Below are 14379 nucleotides of genomic sequence, written 5' to 3'. Positions count from 1 at the left end.
ACTAACCACTATACGATCACGGCAATTTAAGCGAGCCAGGTAGGAGTTGAACCTACAATCTACAGATCCATAGTCAGACACGTTATCCATTGCGCCACTGGCCAAGGTGCCCTGTAGTAATTGAAGTGTCTTTCCTGTTTTTGAGCCAGTTTTGGAGTTTTATGGTTATTGAAGTATATACAGAATCACATTTTGGAAATTGACTGTACACTATCTGCAGGGATTGTTTCCCAAAAACGTTTTAGGTAAAATAATCCTTGTGACTGCTAAAAGATCTTTAAAAAATGTGATGAACTTACTCAGACAGAACCCAAACATTCTTCTTTCCTGAATTCCAGAATTTATGTCAAATTCCCAGTCCTTTAGTACAATAATTCACAATTAAATTATTCAAAGCATGTTAAGATAGCTTTATAATAAGCATTAAACACAAATAGTGCAAGCACCTTCAAAGAATCTGCTTACTTTCTGAAATTTTCTTAAGATCCAGTATTGTGAAAAAATGGATGATTGTGAAACAAAATCAAAATGCTGTAACCCGTTTTCGAAATGGGGTTGTGGCAACCACAACGCAGAGTACTATATACTATACAATCACGGCAATTTAAGCGAGCCAGGTAGGAGTCGAACCTACAATCTTCTGATCTATAGTCAGACACGTTATCCATTGCCCACTGTCCCAGGTGTCTTGTAGCAATTGAAGAGTCTTTCCTGTTTTTGAGCCTGTTTTAAAGTTTTATGGTTATTGAAGTATATACAGAATCACATTTTGGAAATTGACTGTACACTATCTGCAGGGATTGTTTCCCAAAAATGTTTTAGGTACAATAATCCTTGTGACTGCTAAAAGATCTTTAAAAAATGTAATGAACTTACTCAGACAGAGCCCAAACATTCTTCTTTCCTGAATTCTAGAATTTATGTCAAATTCCCAGTCCTTTAGAAAAATAATTCACAATTAAATTATTCAAAGCATGTTAAGATAGCTTTATAATAAGCATTAAACACAAATAGAGCAAGCACCTTCAAAGAATCTGCTTACTTTCAGAAATTTTCTTAAGATTCAGTATTGTGAAAAAATGGATGATTGAGAAACAAAATCAAAATGCCGTGATCCGGATTCGAACCGGGGTTGCTGCGGCCACAACGCAGAGTACTAACCACTATACGATCACGGCAATTTTAGTGAGCCAGGGAGGAGTAGAACCTACAATCTACAGATCCATAGTCAGACACGTTATCCATTGCCCACTGTCCCGGGTGTCTTGTAGTAATTGAAGTGTCTTTCCTGTTTTTGAGCCTGTTTTCAGAATTTTATGGTTATTGAAGTATATACAGAATCACATTTTGGAAATTGACTGTACACTATCTGCAGGGATTGTTTCCCAAAAACGTTTTAGGTAAAATAATCCTTGTGACTGCTAAAAGATCTTTAAAAAATGTGATGAACTTACTCTGACAGAGCCCAAACATTCTTCTTTCCTGAATTCTAGAATTTATGTCAAATTCCCAGTCCTTTAGTACAATAATTCACAATTAAATTATTCAAAGCATGTTAAGATAGCTTTATAATAAGCATTAAACACAAATAGTGCAATCACCTTCAAAGAATCTGCTTACTTTCTGAAATTTTCTTAAGATTCAGTATTGTGAAAAAATGGATGATTGAGAAACAAAATCAAAATGCCGTGACCCGGATTCGAACCGGGGTTGCTGCGGCCACAACGCAGAGTACTAACCACTATACGATCACGGCAATTTAAGCGAGCCAGGTAGGAGTCGAACCTACAAACTTATGATGCATAGTCAGACACGTTATCCATTGCGCCACTGGCCCAGATGCCCTGTAGTAATTGAAGTGTCTTTCCTGTTTTTGAGCCTGTTTTAAAGTGTTATGGTTATTGAAGTATATACAGAATCACATTTTGGAAATTGACTGTACACTATCTGCAGGGATTGATTCCCAAAAACGTTTTAGGTACAATAATCCTTTTGACTGCTAAAAGAGCTTTCAAAAATGTAATGAACTTACTCAGACAGAGCACAAACATTCTTCTTTCCTGAATTCCAGAATTTATGTCAAATTCCCAGTCCTTTAGTAAAATAATTCACAATTAAATTATTCAAAGCATGTTAAGATAGCTTTATAATAAGCATTAAACACAAATAGTGCAAGCACCTTCAAAGAATCTGCTTACTTTCTGAAATTTTCTTAAGATTCAGTATTGTGAAAAAATGGATGATTGAGAAACAAAATCAAAATGTCGTGACCTGTTTTCGAACCGGGGTTGCTGCGGCCACAACGCAGAGTACTAACCACTATACGATCATGGCAATATAAGCGAGCCAGGTAGGAGTCGAACCTACAATCTTCTGATGCGTAGTCAGACGAGTTATCCATTGCGCCACTGGCCGACGTGTTTTGTAGTAATTGAAGTGTCTTTCCTGTTTTTGAGCCTATTTTCAGAGTTTTATGGTTATTAAAGTATATACAGAATCACATTTTGGAAATTGACTGTACACTATCTGCAGGGATTGTTTCCCAAAAACGTTTTAGGTAAAATAATCCTTGTGACTGCTAAAAGATATTTCAAAAATGTGATGAACTTACTCAGAAGGAAGCCCAAACATTCTTCTTTCCTGAATTCTAGAATTTATGTCAAATTCCCAGTACATTAGTACAATAATTCACAATTAAATTATTCAAAGCATGTTAAGATAGCTTTATAATAAGCATTAAACACAAATAGTGCAAGCACCTTCAAAGAATCTGCTTACTTTCTGAAATTTTCTTAAGATTCAGTATTGTGAAAAAATGGATGATTGAGAAACAAAATCAAAATGCCGTGACCCGGATTCGAACCGGGGTTGCAGCGGCCACAACGCAGAGTACTAACCACTATACAATCACGGCAATTTAAGCGAGCCAGGTAGGAGTCGAACCTACAATCTTCTGATCTATAGTCAGACACGTTATCCATTGCCCACTGTCCCAGGTGTCTTGTAGCAATCAAAGAGTCTTTTGCTGTTTTTGAGCCTGTTTTAAAGTTTTATGGTTATTGAAGTATATACAGAATCACATTTTGGAAATTGACTGTACACTATCTGCAGGGATTGTTTCCCAAAAATGTTTTAGGTACAATAATCCTTGTGACTGCTAAAAGATCTTTAAAAAATGTGATGAACTTACTCTGCCAGAGCCCAAACATTCTTCTTTTCTGAATTCTAGAATTTATGTCAAATTCCAAGTACTTTAGTACAATAATTCACAATTAAATTATTCAAAGCATGTTAAGATAGCTTTATAATAAGCATTAAACACAAATAGTGCAAGCACCTTCAAAGAATCTGCTTACTTTCTGAAATTTTCTTAAGATTCAGTATTGTGAAAAAATGGATGATTGAGAAACAAAATCAAAATGCCGTGACCCGGATTCGAACCGGGGATGCTGCGGCCACAACGCAGAGTACTAACCACTATACGATCACGGCAATTTAAGCGAGCCAGGTAGGAGTAGAACCTACAATCTACAGATCCATAGTCAGACACGTTATCCATTGCCCACTGTCCCTGGTGTCTGGTAGTAATTGAAGTGTCTTTCCTGTTTTTGAGCCTGTTTTCAGAATTTTATGGTTATTGAAGTAGATACAGAATCACATTTTGGTAATTGACTGTACACTATCTGCAGGGATTGTTTCCCAAAAAAGTTTTAGGTAAAATAATCCTTGTGACTGCTAAAAGATCTTTAAAAAATTTGATGAACTTACACAGACAGAGCCCAAACATTCTTCTTTCCTGAATTCCAGAATTTATGTCAAATTCCAAGTCCTTTAGTACAATAATTCAAAATTAAATTATTCAAAGCATGTTAAGATAGCTTTATAATAAGCATTAAACACAAATAGTGCAAGCACCTTCAAAGAATCTGCTTACTTTCTGAAATTTTCTTAAGATTCAGTATTGTGAAAAAATGGATGATTGTGAAACAAAATCAAAATGCTGTGACCCGTTTTCGAACTGGGGTTGCTGCGGCCACAACGCAGAGTACTAACCACTATACGATCACGTCAATTTAAGCGAGCCAGGTAGGAGTCGAACCTACAAACTTATGATCCGTAGTCAGACACGTTATCCATTGCGCCACTGGCCCAGGTGCCCTGTAGTAATTGAAGTGTCTTTCCTGTTTTTGAGCCAGTTTTGGAGTTTTATGGTTATTGAAGTATATACAGAATCACATTTTGGAAATTGACTGTACACTATCTGCAGGGATTGTTTCCCAAAAACGTTTTAGGTAAAATAATCCTTGTGACTGCTAAAAGATCTTTAAAAAATGTGATGAACTTACTCTGACAGAGCCCAAACATTCTTCTTTCCTGAATTCTAGTATTTATGTCAAATTCCCAGTCCTTTAGTACAATAATTCACAATTAAATTATTCAAAGCATGTTAAGATAGCTTTATAATAAGCATTAAACACAAATAGTGCAAGCACCTTCAAAGAATCTGCTTACTTTCTGAAATTTTCTTAAGATTCAGTATTGTGAAAAAATGGATGATTGAGAAACAAAATCAAAATGCCGTGACCCTTACTCGAACCGGGGTTGCTGCGGCCACAACGCAGAGTACTAACCACTATACAATCACGGCAATTTAAGCGAGCCAGGTAGGAGTCGAACCTACAAACTTATGATCCATAGTCAGACATGTTATCCATTGCGCCACTGGCCCAGGTGCCCTGTAGTAATTGAAGTGTCTTTCCTGTTTTTGAGCCTGTTTTAAAGTTTTATGGTTATTGAAGTATATACAGAATCACATTTTGGAAATTGACTGTACACTATCTGCAGGGATTGATTCCCAAAAACGTTTTAGGTACAATAATCCTTGTGACTGCTAAAAGATCTTTCAAAAATGTAATGAACTTACTCAGACAGAGCACAAACATTCTTCTTTTCTGAATTCCAGAATTTATGTCAAATTCCCAGTCCTTTAGTAAAATAATTCACAATTAAATTATTCAAAGCATGTTAAGATAGCTTTATAATAAGCATTAAACACAAATAGTGCAAGCACCTTCAAAGAATCTGATTACTTTCTGAAATTTTCTTAAGATTCAGTATTGTGAAAAAATGGATGATTGAGAAACAAAATCAAAATGTCGTGACCTGTTTTCGAAACGGGGTTGCTGCGGCCACAACGCAGAGTACTTACCACTATGCAATCAAGGCAATATAAGCGAGCCAGGTAGGAGTCGAACCTACAATCTTCTGATCCGTAGTCAGACGCATTATCCATTGCGCCACTGGCCCACGTGTTTTGTAGTAATTGAAGTGTCTTTCCTGTTTTTGAGCCTATTTTCTAAGTTTTATGGTTATTGAAGTATATACAGAATCACATTTTGGAAATTGTCTGTAGACTATCTGCAGGGATTGTTTCCCAAAAACGTTTTAGGTAAAATTATAATTGTGACTGCTAAAAGATATTTCAAAAATGTGATGAACTTACTCAGAAGGAAGCCCAAACATTCTTCATTCCTGAATTCTAGAATTTATGTCAAATTCCCAGTCCTTTAGTACAATAATTCACAATTAAATTATTCAAAACATGTTAAGATAGCTTTATAATAAGCATTAAACACAAATAGTGCAAGCACCTTCAAAGAATCTGCTTACTTTCTGAAATTTTCTTAAGATTCAGTATTGTGAAAAAATGGATGATTGAGAAACAAAATCAAAATGCCGTGACCCAGATTCGAACCGGGGTTGCTGCGGCCACAACGCAGAGTACTAACCACTATATGATCACTGCAATTAAAGCGAGCCAGGTAGGAGTCGAACCTACAATCTACAGATCCATAGTCAGACACATTATCCATTGCCCACTGTCCCGGGTCTCTTGTAGTAATTGAAGTGTCTTTCCTGTTTTTGAGCCTGTTTTCAGAATTTTATGGTTATTGAAGTATATACAGAATCACATTTTGGTAATTGACTGAAAACTATCTGCAGGGATTGTTTCCCAAAAACGTTTTAGGTAAAATAATCCTTGTGACTGCTAAAAGATCTTTAAAAAATGTGATGAACTTACTCAGACAGAGCCCAAACATTCTTCTTTCCTGAATTCCAGAATTTATGTCAAATTCCCAGTCCATTAGTACAATAATTCACAATTAAATTATTCAAAGCATTTTAAGATAGCTTTATAATAAGCATTAAACACAAATAGTGCAAGCACCTTCAAAGAATCTGCTTACTTTCTGAAATTTTCTTATGATCCAGTATTGTGAAAAAATGGATGATTGTGAAACAAAATCAAAATGCTGTGACCCGTTTTCGAAATGGGGTTGTGGCAACCACAACGCAGAGTACTAACTACTATACAATCACGGCAATTTAAGCGAGCCAGGTAGGAGTTGAACCTACAATCTTCTGATCTATAGTCAGAGACGTTATCCATTGCCCACTGTCCCAGGTGTCTTGTAGCAATTGAAGAGTCTTTCCTGTTTTTGAGCCTGTTTTAAAGTTTAATGGTTATTGAAGTATATACAGAATCACATTTTGGAAATTGACTGTACACTATCTGCAGGGATTGCTTCCCAAAAACGTTTTAGGTAAAATAATCCTTGTGACTGCTAAAAGATCTTTAAAAAATGTGATGAACTTACTCAGACAGAGCCCAAACATTCTTCTTTCCTGAATTCCAGAATTTATGTCAAATTCCCAGTCCTTTAGTACAATAATTCACAATTAAATTATTCAAAACATGTTAAGATAGCTTTATAATAAGCATTAAACACAAATAGTGCAAGCACCTTCAAAGAATCTGCTTACTTTCTGAAATTTTCTTAAGATTCAGTATTGTGAAAAAATGGATGATTGAGAAACAAAATCAAAATGCCGTGACCCGGATTCGAACCGGGGTTGCTGCGGCCACAACGCAGAGTACTAACCACTATATGATCACGGCAATTTAAGTGAGCCAGGTAGGAGTAGAACCTACAATCTACAGATCCATAGTCAGACACGTTATCCATTGCCCACTGTCCCGGGTGTCTTGTAGTAATTGAAGTGTCTTTCCTGTTTTTGAGCCTGTTTTCAGAATTTTATGGTTATTGAAGTATATACAGAATCACATTTTGGAAATTGACTGTACACTATCTGCAGGGATTGTTTCCCAAAAACGTTTTAGGTAAAATAATCCTTGTGACTGCTAAAAGATCTATAAAAAATGTGATGAACTTACTCTGACAGAGCCCAAACATTCTTCTTTTCTGAATTCTAGAATTTATGTCAAATTCCAAGTACTTTAGTACAATAATTCACAATTAAATTATTCAAAGCATGTTAAGATAGCTTTATAATAAGCATTAAACACAAATAGTGCAAGCACCTTCAAAGAATCTGCTTACTTTCTGAAATTTTCTTAAGATTCAGTATTGTGAAAAAATGGATGATTGAGAAACAAAATCAAAAAGCCGTGACCCGGATTCGAACCGGGGTTGCTGCGGCCACAACGCAGAGTACTAACCACTATACGATCACGGCAATATAAGCGAGCCAGGTAGGAGTCGAACCTACAATCTTCTGATCCGTAGTCAGATGTGTTATCCATTGCGCCACTGGCCCACGTGTTTTGTAGTAATTGAAGTGTCTTTCCTGTTTTTGAGCCTATTTTCAGAGTTTTATGGTTATTGAAGTATATACAGAATCACATTTTGGAAATTGACTGTAGACTATCTGCAGGGATTGTTTCCCAAAAACGTTTTAGGTAAAATAATAATTGTGACTGCTAAAAGATATTTCAAAAATGTGATGAACTTACTCAGAAGGAAGCCCAAACATTCTTCTTTCCTGAATTCTAGAATTTATGTCAAATTCCCAGTACATTAGTACAATAATTCACAATTAAATTATTCAAAGCATGTTAAGATAGCTTTATAATAAGCATTAAACACAAATAGTGGAAGCACCTTCAAAGAATCTGCTTACTTTCTGAAATTTTCTTAAGATTCAGTATTGTGAAAAAATGGATGATTGAGAAACAAAATCAAAATGCCGTGACCCGGATTCGAACCGGGGTTGCAGCGGCCACAACGCAGAGTACTAACCACTATACAATCACGGCAATTTAAGCGAGCCAGGTAGGAGTCGAACCTACAATCTTCTGATCTATAGTCAGACACGTTATCCATTGACCACTGTCCCAGGTGTCTTGTAGCAATCAAAGAGTCTTTTGCTGTTTTTGAGCCTGTTTTAAAGTTTTATGGTTATTGAAGTATATACAGAATCACATTTTGGAAATTGACTGTACACTATCTGCAGGGATTGTTTCCCAAAAATGTTTTAGGTACAATAATCCTTGTGACTGCTAAAAGATCTTTAAAAAAAGTGATGAACTTACTCTGCCAGAGCCCAAACATTCTTCTTTTCTGAATTCTAGAATTTATGTCAAATTCCAAGTACTTTAGTACAATAATTCACAATTAAATTATTCAAAGCATGTTAAGATAGCTTTATAATAAGCATTAAACACAAATAGTGCAAGCACCTTCAAAGAATCTGCTTACTTTCTGAAATTTTCTTAAGATTCAGTATTGTGAAAAAATGGATGATTGAGAAACAAAATCAAAATGCCGTGACCCGGATTCGAACCGGGGATGCTGCGGCCACAACGCAGAGTACTAACCATTATACGATCACGGCAATTTAAGCGAGCCAGGTAGGAGTAGAACCTACAATCTACAGATCCATAGTCAGACACGTTATCCATTGCCCACTGTCCCTGGTGTCTGGTAGTAATTGAAGTGTCTTTCCTGTTTTTGAGCTTGTTTTCAGAATTTTATGGTTATTGAAGTAGATACAGAATCACATTTTGGTAATTGACTGTACACTATCTGAAGGGATTGTTTCCCAAAAAAGTTTTAGGTAAAATAATCCTTGTGACTGCTAAAAGATCTTTAAAAAATTTGATGAACTTACTCAGACAGAGCCCAAACATTCTTCTTTCCTGAATTCCAGAATTTATGTCAAATTCCAAGTCCTTTAGTACAATAATTCAAAATTAAATTATTCAAAGCATGTTAAGATAGCTTTATAATAAGCATTAAACACAAATAGTGCAAGCACCTTCAAAGAATCTGCTTACTTTCTGAAATTTTCTTAAGATTCAGTATTGTGAAAAAATGGATGATTGTGAAACAAAATCAAAATGCTGTGACCCGTTTTCGAACCGGGGTTGCTGCGGCCACAACGCAGAGTACTAACCACTATACGATCACGTCAATTTAAGCGAGCCAGGTAGGAGTCGAACCTACAAACTTATGATCCGTAGTCAGACACGTTATCCATTGCGCCACTGGCCCAGGTGCCCTGCAGTAATTGAAGTGTCTTTCCTGTTTTTGAGCCAGTTTTGGAGTTTTATGGTTATTGAAGTATATACAGAATCACATTTTGGAAATTGACTGTACACTATCTGCAGGGATTGTTTCCCAAAAACGTTTTAGGTAAAATAATCCTTGTGACTGCTAAAAGATCTTTAAAAAATGTGATGAACTTTCTCTGACAGAGCCCAAACATTCTTCTTTCCTGAATTCTAGAATTTATGTCAAATTCCCAGTACTTTAGTACAATAATTCACAATTAAATTATTCAAAGCATGTTAAGATAGCTTTATAATAAGCATTAAACACAAATAGTGCAAGCACCTTCAAAGAATCTGCTTACTTTCTGAAATTTTCTTAAGATTCAGTATTGTGAAAAAATGGATGATTGAGAAACAAAATCAAAATGTCGTGACCTGTTTTCGAAACGGGGTTGCTGCGGCCACAACGCAGCGTACTTACCACTATGCAATCAAGGCAATATAAGCGAGCCAGGTAGGAGTCGAACCTACAATCTTCTGATCCGTAGTCAGACGCATTATCCATTGCGCCACTGGCCCACGTGTTTTGTAGTAATTGAAGTGTCTTTCCTGTTTTTGAGCCTATTTTCTAAGTTTTATGGTTATTGAAGTATATACAGAATCACATTTTGGAAATTGTCTGTAGACTATCTGCAGGGATTGTTTCCCAAAAACGTTTTAGGTAAAATAATAATTGTGACTGCTAAAATATATTTCAAAAATGTGATGAACTTACTCAGAAGGAAGCCCAAACATTCTTCTTTCCTGAATTCTAGAATTTATGTCAAATTCCCAGTACTTTAGTACAATAATTCACAATTAAATTATTCAAAGCATGTTAAGATAGCTTTATAATAAGCATTAAACACAAATAGTGCAAGCACCTTCAAAGAATCTGCTTACTTTCTGAAATTTTCTTAAGATTCAGTATTGTGAAAAAATGGATGATTGAGAAACAAAATCAAAATGCCGTGACCCAGATTCGAACCGGGGTTGCTGCGGCCACAACGCAGAGTACTAACCACTATACGATCACGGCAATTTAAGCGAGCCAGGTAGGAGTTGAACCTACAATCTACAGATCCATAGTCAGACACGTTATCCATTGCGCCACTGGCCAAGGTGCCCTGTAGTAATTGAAGTGTCTTTCCTGTTTTTGAGCCAGTTTTGGAGTTTTATGGTTATTGAAGTATATACAGAATCACATTTTGGAAATTGACTGTACACTATCTGCAGGGATTGTTTCCCAAAAACGTTTTAGGTAAAATAATCCTTGTGACTGCTAAAAGATCTTTAAAAAATGTGATGAACTTACTCAGACAGAACCCAAACATTCTTCTTTCCTGAATTCCAGAATTTATGTCAAATTCCCAGTCCTTTAGTACAATAATTCACAATTAAATTATTCAAAGCATGTTAAGATAGCTTTATAATAAGCATTAAACACAAATAGTGCAAGCACCTTCAAAGAATCTGCTTACTTTCTGAAATTTTCTTAAGATCCAGTATTGTGAAAAAATGGATGATTGTGAAACAAAATCAAAATGCTGTAACCCGTTTTCGAAATGGGGTTGTGGCAACCACAACGCAGAGTACTATATACTATACAATCACGGCAATTTAAGCGAGCCAGGTAGGAGTCGAACCTACAATCTTCTGATCTATAGTCAGACACGTTATCCATTGCCCACTGTCCCAGGTGTCTTGTAGCAATTGAAGAGTCTTTCCTGTTTTTGAGCCTGTTTTAAAGTTTTATGGTTATTGAAGTATATACAGAATCACATTTTGGAAATTGACTGTACACTATCTGCAGGGATTGTTTCCCAAAAATGTTTTAGGTACAATAAATCTTGTGACTGCTAAAAGATCTTTAAAAAATGTAATGAACTTACTCAGACAGAGCCCAAACATTCTTCTTTCCTGAATTCTAGAATTTATGTCAAATTCCCAGTCCTTTAGAAAAATAATTCACAATTAAATTATTCAAAGCATGTTAAGATAGCTTTATAATAAGCATTAAACACAAATAGAGCAAGCACCTTCAAAGAATCTGCTTACTTTCAGAAATTTTCTTAAGATTCAGTATTGTGAAAAAATGGATGATTGAGAAACAAAATCAAAATGCCGTGACCCGGATTCGAACCGGGGTTGCTGCGGCCACAACGCAGAGTACTAACCACTATACGATCACGGCAATTTTAGTGAGCCAGGGAGGAGTAGATCCTACAATCTACAGATCCATAGTCAGACACGTTATCCATTGCCCACTGTCCCGGGTGTCTTGTAGTAATTGAAGTGTCTTTCCTGTTTTTGAGCCTGTTTTCAGAATTTTATGGTTATTGAAGTATATACAGAATCACATTTTGGAAATTGACTGTACACTATCTGCAGGGATTGTTTCCCAAAAACGTTTTAGGTAAAATAATCCTTGTGACTGCTAAAAGATCTTTAAAAAATGTGATGAACTTACTCTGACAGAGCCCAAACATTCTTCTTTCCTGAATTCTAGAATTTATGTCAAATTCCCAGTCCTTTAGTACAATAATTCACAATTGAATTATTCAAAGCATGTTAAGATAGCTTTATAATAAGCATTAAACACAAATAGTGCAATCACCTTCAAAGAATCTGCTTACTTTCTGAAATTTTCTTAAGATTCAGTATTGTGAAAAAATGGATGATTGAGAAACAAAATCAAAATGCCGTGACCCGGATTCGAACCGGGGTTGCTGCGGCCACAACGCAGAGTACTAACCACTATACGATCACGGCAATTTAAGCGAGCCAGGTAGGAGTCGAACCTACAAACTTATGATGCATAGTCAGACACGTTATCCATTGCGCCACTGGCCCAGATGCCCTGTAGTAATTGAAGTGTCTTTCCTGTTTTTGAGCCTGTTTTAAAGTGTTATGGTTATTGAAGTATATACAGAATCACATTTTGGAAATTGACTGTACACTATCTGCAGGGATTGATTCCCAAAAACGTTTTAGGTACAATAATCCTTTTGACTGCTAAAAGATCTTTCAAAAATGTAATGAACTTACTCAGACAGAGCACAAACATTCTTCTTTCCTGAATTCCAGAATTTATGTCAAATTCCCAGTCCTTTAGTAAAATAATTCACAATTAAATTATTCAAAGCATGTTAAGATAGCTTTATAATAAGCATTAAACACAAATAGTGCAAGCACCTTCAAAGAATCTGCTTACTTTCTGAAATTTTCTTAAGATTCAGTATTGTGAAAAAATGGATGATTGAGAAACAAAATCAAAATGTCGTGACCTGTTTTCGAACCGGGGTTGCTGCGGCCACAACGCAGAGTACTAACCACTATACGATCATGGCAATATAAGCGAGCCAGGTAGGAGTCGAACCTACAATCTTCTGATGCGTAGTCAGACGCGTTATCCATTGCGCCACTGGCCGACGTGTTTTGTAGTAATTGAAGTGTCTTTCCTGTTTTTGAGCCTATTTTCAGAGTTTTATGGTTATTAAAGTATATACAGAATCACATTTTGGAAATTGACTGTAGACTATCTGCAGGGATTGTTTCCCAAAAACGTGTTAGGTAAAATAATAATTGTGACTGCTAAAAGATATTTCAAAAATGTGATGAACTTACTCAGAAGGAAGCCCAAACATTCTTCTTTCCTGAATTCTAGAATTTATGTCAAATTCCCAGTACTTTAGTACAATAATTCACAATTAAATTATTCAAAGCATGTTAAGATAGCTTTATAATAAGCATTAAACACAAATAGTGCAAGCACCTTCAAAGAATCTGCTTACTTTCTGAAATTTTCTTAAGATTCAGTATTGTGAAAAAATGGATGATTGAGAAACAAAATCAAAATGCCGTGACCCGGATTCGAACCGCGGTTGCTGCGGCCACAACGCAGAGTACTAACCACTATACGATCACGGCAATTTAAGCGAGCCAGGTAGGAGTCAAACCTACAATCTACAGATCCATAGTCAGACACGTTATCCATTGCCCACTGTCCCGCGTCTCTTGTAGTAATTGAAGTGTCTTTCCTGTTTTTGAGCCTGTTTTCAGAATTTTATGGTTATTGAAGTATATACAGAATCACATTTTGGAAATTGACTGTACACTATCTGCAGGGATTGTTTCCCAAAAACGTTTTAGGTAAAATAATCCTTGTGACTGCTAAAAGATCTTTTAAAAATGTGATGAACTTACTCTGACAGAGCCCAAACATTCTTCTTTCCTGAATTCTAGAATTTATGTCAAATTCCCAGTCCTTTAGTACAATAATTCACAATTAAATTATTCAAAGCATGTTAAGATAGCTTTATAATAAGCATTAAACACAAATAGTGCAAGCACCTTCAAAAAATCTGCTTACTTTCTGAAATTTTCTTAAGATCCAGTATTGTGAAAAAATGGATGATTGTGAAACAAAATCAAAATGCTGTGACCCGTTTTCAAAATGGGGTTGTGGCAACCACAACGCAGAGTACTAACAACTATACAATCACGGCAATTTAAGCGAGCCAGGTAGGAGTCGAACCTACAATCTTCTGATCTATAGTCAGACACGTTATCCATTGCCCACTGTCCCAGGTGTCTTGTAGCAATTGAAGAGTCTTTCCTGTTTTTGAGCCTGTTTTAAAGTTTTATGGTTATTGAAGTATATACAGAATCACATTTTGGAAATTGACTGTACACTATCTGCAGGGATTGTTTCCCAAAAATGTTTTAGGTACAATAATCCTTGTGACTGCTAAAAGATCTTTAAAAAATGTAATGAACTTACTCAGATAGAGCCCAAACATTCTTCTTTCCTGAATTCTAGAATTTATGTCAAATTCCCAGTCCTTTAGAAAAATAATTCACAATTAAATTATTCAAAGCATGTTAAGATAGCTTTATAATAAGCATTAAACACAAATAGAGCAAGCACCTTCAAAGAATCTGCTTACTTTCAGAAATTTTCTTAAGATTCAGTATTGTGAAAA

General features: G+C 35.8%; 11 non-coding genes across 11 annotated transcripts; all 11 read right to left on the bottom strand.

Moving 5' to 3' along the window:
- Positions 1 to 1684: 1684 nt before the first annotated feature.
- TRNAH-GUG (transfer RNA histidin (anticodon GUG)) lies at positions 1685 to 1756 on the bottom strand. The gene has a single exon. It is a non-coding gene; the product is annotated as a tRNA-His (tRNA).
- A 1664-nt stretch (positions 1757 to 3420) lies between these two features.
- On the bottom strand, positions 3421 to 3492 carry TRNAH-GUG (transfer RNA histidin (anticodon GUG)). Its single transcript has one exon. It is a non-coding gene; the product is annotated as a tRNA-His (tRNA).
- Positions 3493 to 4078: 586 nt separating this feature from the next.
- Positions 4079 to 4151, bottom strand: TRNAR-ACG (transfer RNA arginine (anticodon ACG)). The gene has a single exon. It is a non-coding gene; the product is annotated as a tRNA-Arg (tRNA).
- A 1083-nt stretch (positions 4152 to 5234) lies between these two features.
- Positions 5235 to 5307, bottom strand: TRNAR-ACG (transfer RNA arginine (anticodon ACG)). The gene has a single exon. It is a non-coding gene; the product is annotated as a tRNA-Arg (tRNA).
- Positions 5308 to 7467: 2160 nt separating this feature from the next.
- On the bottom strand, positions 7468 to 7539 carry TRNAH-GUG (transfer RNA histidin (anticodon GUG)). Its single transcript has one exon. It is a non-coding gene; the product is annotated as a tRNA-His (tRNA).
- Positions 7540 to 7547: 8 nt separating this feature from the next.
- Positions 7548 to 7620, bottom strand: TRNAR-ACG (transfer RNA arginine (anticodon ACG)). The gene has a single exon. It is a non-coding gene; the product is annotated as a tRNA-Arg (tRNA).
- A 1005-nt stretch (positions 7621 to 8625) lies between these two features.
- TRNAH-GUG (transfer RNA histidin (anticodon GUG)) lies at positions 8626 to 8697 on the bottom strand. Its single transcript has one exon. It is a non-coding gene; the product is annotated as a tRNA-His (tRNA).
- Positions 8698 to 9283: 586 nt separating this feature from the next.
- TRNAR-ACG (transfer RNA arginine (anticodon ACG)) lies at positions 9284 to 9356 on the bottom strand. Its single transcript has one exon. It is a non-coding gene; the product is annotated as a tRNA-Arg (tRNA).
- Positions 9357 to 9861: 505 nt separating this feature from the next.
- Positions 9862 to 9934, bottom strand: TRNAR-ACG (transfer RNA arginine (anticodon ACG)). The gene has a single exon. It is a non-coding gene; the product is annotated as a tRNA-Arg (tRNA).
- Positions 9935 to 11516: 1582 nt separating this feature from the next.
- On the bottom strand, positions 11517 to 11588 carry TRNAH-GUG (transfer RNA histidin (anticodon GUG)). Its single transcript has one exon. It is a non-coding gene; the product is annotated as a tRNA-His (tRNA).
- Positions 11589 to 12094: 506 nt separating this feature from the next.
- Positions 12095 to 12166, bottom strand: TRNAH-GUG (transfer RNA histidin (anticodon GUG)). The gene has a single exon. It is a non-coding gene; the product is annotated as a tRNA-His (tRNA).
- Positions 12167 to 14379: the final 2213 nt, after the last annotated feature.

The sequence above is a fragment of the Taudactylus pleione genome, unplaced genomic scaffold (genome assembly GCF_031769625.1).
Source record: "Taudactylus pleione unplaced genomic scaffold, aTauple2 ptg000551l, whole genome shotgun sequence".
Classification (NCBI taxonomy): Eukaryota; Metazoa; Chordata; class Amphibia; order Anura; family Myobatrachidae; genus Taudactylus; species Taudactylus pleione.
The sequence above is the reverse complement of the archived record's forward strand: the minus strand, read 5'-3'. Positions and strand labels throughout refer to the sequence as shown.